The sequence below is a fragment of the Amblyomma americanum genome, chromosome 3 (genome assembly GCF_052857255.1).
Source record: "Amblyomma americanum isolate KBUSLIRL-KWMA chromosome 3, ASM5285725v1, whole genome shotgun sequence".
Classification (NCBI taxonomy): Eukaryota; Metazoa; Arthropoda; class Arachnida; order Ixodida; family Ixodidae; genus Amblyomma; species Amblyomma americanum.
The window spans coordinates 106047951-106054540 of NC_135499.1; the positions used below are offsets into that span (position 1 = coordinate 106047951).

General features: G+C 50.8%; 1 protein-coding gene across 3 annotated transcripts in view; it reads right to left on the reverse strand.

Moving 5' to 3' along the window:
* Positions 1–6590, reverse strand: part of AP-1sigma (AP-1 complex subunit sigma-2) — a 524179-nt gene that overhangs the window by 222880 nt on the left and 294709 nt on the right. The window lies entirely within an intron of this gene.

Consider the following 6590-nt stretch of genomic DNA (forward strand, 5'->3'; position numbering starts at 1 on the left):
TCCTCACTCCCTTCAATCCCCCTCCCTTCGTCGCTCCTCACAAGGCTCGAATAACGTGTACACCCTGAGTGAGACAGTTACAGCTTATTTTCTTTCCTCCTCACAACGTATTATTACTACTGCTACTACTTTTCGAGTAGTTACGTGCACTGGAGAAGTTGCTTTGCCTGCATAATTTCGAAAGCGCATATATTTTCGCACGATGCAGCCGAATTTTGTCGAGCCACAGCGGCGAGGGTAATTGCATTTTCGAAATTCTAAAACCTGATATGGCTATTAAAAACGACCGGTAACAAATCTCTAGTTGCAACTAGGCGCCTAAATCTACTAGTTAGAAAGTTAATAGTTAAGCATTAGTTAACTAGTTTTTACTAATTAAGACGATTCACAGGTTTTCTGGTGTCTGCCAAAACTCTAATACTATGCCGCAAAAGCATTATTATTACCCCCCCAAAAACCTATTTTTGAACATTTTTGAAAGTGCTCGCTGAAACACCCGGTATATAGTTACGGTGTGGGTCGGCACAAGAAAAACAGCGAAATCCGGTTCTCCAGCCAACCGCCGACCACCGTCCTGCTGCCGCTGGCTCTGTCGAACCCGCACCCTTGTCCTCGTGCCTCTCGTGCTGCGGCATGGTCTCTTCCTCTTTTTCCGTCACAATATGTTAAGCTGTATGTGCCTCAGTTCGCTATTAATAGCACACATGCATACTGAGCGTTGGTTCAACTTTTTTTATCGCTTCCTCTTTCCACTTCCTCTCATGCAATAGAATTTGTTTTCACTTGCTTTGATTCGTGTAATTATGGTATGCACGCATCTCTTCAACATGCTCCAAATCTGCTCACAATTTGACTATGTAAAAGTTTCAAAATTCTTGTGCTATTCTCGTTCATCGGATTAATGTGCGTTCCGCAGTTCACTGCCGTTCAGAGCAATTGAACGCCAAAAGTGCCGGGTCAATGCGGAGGGTCATTTTCCAAACTAGACTGTTTGACGCATTATTCAGAGGGGCAATGTGCCCGCACAAATGACTGTGGTGTGTACAGAGATGCGCACTTTCTTACAAGTGTGTGTGTATATATATGAAGGGAGCCAATTAACAGTCACCGAAACCAAGGTGCATAAGGGAATGATTAATTTTTTTGTGTGTGTTGTGCTTAACAGTGGAATAATAATACTTAGAATCTATCGCTTAAAGAATATTACTTATAAAGCAGCATAAAAAAGATCCATGCCGCCAGTGGGATCCCAATCCACGACCTCCGAATATCGCGTCCGGTGCTCTATTAACTGAGCTACGGCGACGGCTGTCCAATATGCTGCCCTCGTGGGTAATTATGTTTATTGGGTGTAAGCGAACATTGTATTACAGGACGTGCTACGTCCGCCCCCTATGGACGAGGGTGGCGCTGGTGAACACTTTGGTAGAGCACCGGACGCGATATTCGGAGGTCGGGAGCTCGGATCCTACCGGCGGCATGGTTGTTCTTTCTGCTGCCTTATAAGAAATTTTCAAACGTTGGTCCTTGTTTTTACTACAATTGACCGTGCCAAGAGAGAGAGAGAGAGAGAGAGAGAGAGATGTGAAAGCTGTGCCGTAAAAAAGCAAAGGCTTGTTTTCTCCAAACATATGTTTTCAGCCAGGAAAGATCTTTAACCTCCCCTGCCTCCTTTCACCTCCCCCCCCCCCCCGCAAAAAAATATAAACGAGAGCGTAAGGCAGGCGGCGACCATCTGTGCTGCACACTGGAGAGTCACTGCATGACGTCACTGGGAAGACTCCTCTCCAACTCCTGTTGGTCACTGTGCTCGAGGAGAACGTTTCTTCTAAAACACACTCGCACACCACTCTGTCTCGTTAATTCCCAAACACGTGGATTGAGCAGTCGTGTAGGTGTCATTGTTCACAATAACGTTACTTTCAATTCAACATGTTCTCAAGGGGAATCGGTAACTGGTTAATAGTGACCGGGGTTTGCCGGCTTCAACCGCGGATTAGTCTGCCAGTGTGAAATTGCACTGGTTGCGACAGATATGGCTAGCAAGTTTACTACCGCCGTGAAGCGACGCCCAACAACAATTAACTGTAGCCGCGGTTTTTTTTTTCGCCCCCGCGGTCAAGGCTTTTCGGATAACGCCCGTCGGTTTGTGATTTGTCACTGGCCTTCTGCGGCTCACAAAACATGCATCTCTAAACTGCAAATAGCTTGTGTAGCCGAAGCGACGGGTAACTCTGGTATGTCCGATATAACGGCGTACAAACCACAAAGAAATGATCTTCCTATGACTCAGTTCCTCACTCTTGGAGAAATGAACAAGGCTGCAAATATATTCATTAACTGTCCCATTAATACAAAAACAAAGCTATCCAAATAGCTGCAAGATGGTACGGTGGCGCGTCGTCTGCGACTGTTTCCCTCAAGCCAAATGCTGGTGTTGCAGCCTGTCCGCCGGGAGTGGGCTGAGGTGTCTGCGGAGGAGGCGCAGTCAGCCCTTCAGGCTGCCCAACCTCGGGTCAGCGCTAAAGCATTCTGTCTCACCGGCGTCGGACACTCTCTCCGCGTCATCATCTTCGAACCCTGAGGGCAGGCGAAAGCGGCGCCAAAATCACCGGCGAACATCAGCGCAGCGCTGATGAAGTCTTTCACTCCGTGGCCGTCGACGGCGCGCATGCAGAGAGAACGCGCCAAACGCATGTAGAAGAGACGCGCCTCCGACACCTCCCAGGGCGCACCGACCGCCTTCAGGGTGAGCCAGTCGTTCCTGTCAAGAGCGCTCCGCACCGACGCGACCGCCAGTGTCAACGCCATCGCGGCCAGGTTCTCGTCGCCTCTCAAGCAGAACCACTCCATGAAAAGGCCACGTAGCGTGCCTTCGCGCCAGCGTTCTGCGGGGCTTTCGGTTGTAACGGTGTTCAACGCCGCCTCCCACAGCACTCTGGCAACCTCGATGCCATACGTTGCCATGTCCAGTATCTGTGTGGACGGTGGCCCGTCGAAGTGCAGTGTCTCGTAGCGGAGTGGGGCCGCGTAGATGTACTCGCCGCCAACGTCGACCAGAGCCTCGAAGAGGGCGCTGCTGTCGTGGTGCCACTCGATGCCGAACTCCCGTTGGGCCCAGGCGAGTACGGAGCGCTGGTAGTCCCGCCCTTCTAGGAAATTGCGCGTGAACGAGCGAGTGGACGAGGCCTTTGGAAGCGGGAACTCGTTGAGAAGAAGGTAAGATGGGACCAGCAACTGCTTGCTGCTCACCACCCCCAGCGCCAACCGTTTCTCGTCTTCGCGGAACACGTCGCCGGTGGATATGTCGCCCACGACGGCGCTGCGCACGGTCTCGAACAGTTCGACGACGTATGCGTCCCGCGTCGGGTCGGTCAGTCGTTGGGCGTGAAGGCGGTGCCACGTCAAGGACATCTCGTAACAGAGGGCCTCACACCTATTGAAGGAACGGGTGGACGGAAGTTGTCGAAAGTGATCGAATGAGGCAAGGCTGTCCACCGCGGACAACGTGCACTGGGTAACGAGGTAGGCGATGCCGGCTGCGGGAACGCTTTTAAGGGCAGAAAACAGCGCCTCAATGTTCGCGGCGCCGTTAACGTGCACGTCGCCTTCACTGTAGGTCCCGCGGTACCTTAGGAGAAGCCTTCTGAGTACTGTTTGGCGTAACGAGGGCAACACGTTGCTGAGGTTAGCTATGGGCACTACAACAGCTATGTAACCAACGGCAGCGCTTTCCCCGGCCAGTGACGAGTGGAAGGCTAGAACGTCGTTGTTCGTTACGTTGGTCTTGAATTTTGCGTTGAAAACTTGCAGCGAAGCGTCTAGAGTTGCGTGGACACTTGCCGTGCCTCCTAGGGGCTGCGATGCGTAACTGATTTTCAACACCGTTTCCCCGGAGGTCCCACGGAGAATAACTTGCACTGGTGCAGGCACTTGCACGACCGAAGCGACGAAAAAGAAATAGTTCCAAACCGCCATGACGTCGTTCTCAACTGGCTTGATGTATGTCATGTCGATGATGGCTTCGGTGACTTCCTGCACAAGGGCGTCGTGGTTCCACAGCGCGTTCACGCAGCCGCTGTACAAGACGGCAAGAAAATGGCTGCTCTCTTCTTTTCTCGTCTGCTGTGTTCTCTGAAATACCTCGGCCTCGAATCGGATCCTGGCGCTGTCCAAAACGCTGACGTCCTGTGTATCTTGTGCAGGTAGGGAGCCGCACACGTAGCCCGTGAAGTTATCGCAAGGGTCGAGAGTAGGATCAGCGCTGCTGAAGAGGCGGTAGGCCTCTTCTTCGCAGCAGAAGGTGTCGTTGACCAAGAGCACCACCGCCGGCAGGGACCCTTCGTCCGCGAAGTAGACAATGACGACCATGGCTCCCAAGGCAGCGAAGAAAGCCTGGTAAAGCACCGGAACTCTCTGGGATCCGTGCCTTACTCTTCGGAGGATGCGCAGTCGAGTGGTCGAGGTCCAGGTTCTGCGGATGGCATCCAGACTTGTCATATCTTCTTCTCCTTCCTCGTGTCATTCTCGTGACGCAAATTTCGCTCTCGGTCTTCTTCTTTCTCCGACGTATACAGTACCATGCCAAGCAGATCGAGTGGCATCTCGCTCCTCCATAGTTCTACACCCCTCCGATTAAAGCAAGACTTTTCCTAAAAGCTTTTCAAGTGGTTCCTGCAGAATAAAATGGTTCCTACTTAGGCTTAAGTTGCGTGTTGAAATCAAACGCTTATCTTGAGAGCCCCTTGCCGTGGTGTCTGTACTCCGATAGAGGAGTAATGCCAGCTCAGCCATGTTCTGTGCGAGGATAAGTCATCAGCACCATTAACAGCACAAGTACGTAGGACTAAGGCCCGTCCCATTGGCCTCCAATTAACACTCCCCAGAGTCAGATGAGGCCAACCTAAGCCAGCTAATTAGCGCCTTAAAACTGTCCCACGTGGCTGAAACTAATTCTGAGTCCTCACTGCGTATATTTGCTCAGAGACTAAGTTAAACTACTGGAAGTTAAACCACATATAATCTTTATATGAGTACTACCTGCAAAAAGGCAGCACGCAGACAACGCCCCCTGTGTCAGGCGTCTCAGCGTTTTCCATCGATGACCGGAAGACAAATGCTCCACCGTTAAATCTCAAGACACTTTGGACTTAGCCTGGGTCCTTACAGGGCGGTCAAGCGGTTATGTTTCACCCACTTCTATAAATGTCACCGACCTACAATTGTCGCCCGGGAACTACTTCCAATTTACGTAGAGAGCGGTGGACCGGAGGAAATTTTCGTCGCCCCAATTTGTAGTGTTGTATCTTTTCATTGTAGGTAGACACGTTCTGTGCACCCCAAACCAGCACCTTCCCTCACCACGCTTCCGCGATGGCTGACTGATTATAATGCTAGGCTGCTGTCCTGAAAGGCGGGTGTTCGATCCCATCCGCTCCGGTCGCATTCGATAGAGGCGAAACGCTATAGAGGCCGGCGCGCTGCGTGATGCCAGCGCACGTTACAGAACCCCAAATTGTCGAAATTATCCGGAGCCCTCCACTACGGCGTCCTTCATAATCTGGGTCGCTTTGGGACGCTGAACCCCATACAACCACGAAAATCTATCCTCACGTTGGCTTACTAAATAAATGTTACCCCTCTCAATACACCGATCAATGCCGAGTACGCCGTAACTACTCTAACCTGCTACACATGATACGATACGACTCCCTTAGAGAATACTTTCACAAACGCACAGTTGGAGGCCTTGCTGCTCAGCTCGTACTCGGCTGCACAGGAGGTAGTCAGCTGAGCTCTGGCTACCTCTCAGGCCGAACAACTTCTTTAATCCCACCCCACCGTAATTACCAATAAAAGTTTTCAAAACTACCACCACCATCAACCTACAGTCACCACACGTGCGTTGTCACAGTGAGCACCCGTCGCTTGCTCTTCAGTCCCTCCTATTCAGCATGGTTCCCTATACAACCTGCTCCCTTCTTAATTGTCACTTGAATTATTAATGTGCGTTATGGCTTGTAGCTACCAATGACGAGTCCCGCCTTCAAGTCCGCGCCAGCGTGGTGATTGCCTGATTTATTGGCAGTGGGCCTAAAAGCGCTAGCCCTGTGAATGCACACAGATATGAGTGTGCTCCATGTCAAGTGACATGGAGGCCTTTTGGGCCAGCAGAAGATTTAAAAAAAAAAGGAATAAAGATGGGAGGAAGCTGGTACCAGACATTCTTTTCAAGAAGGACCTGCACAGATAGCGGGGTCCAATGCAGCTGCGTGCTTTTGTTAGCTTTCTGCCCGTTGAGGACGCTCGGTTTCCCTGCTCGTGTAACATGATAATCATCATGGTCCGTTTTTGGGCACGTGAAATTTAAATACATTCACTTTGGCTTCCTCTGCGCTCTCAAAGGCGGCAATGAAAACGGATGACAACTTTTACCGATTTGTAGAACAAAAAAAAAATAGCGTCTTCCCTCTTGCCTCCTTTCTTTTTGTCGGCACCACTGCGCCAAACTGCGCCTAGTCAGTCTTTGAGGCCTAGCAGAGATAAGTTAACGATGATTACGCAGATAAATGATAAACTGTCTTCCTAGC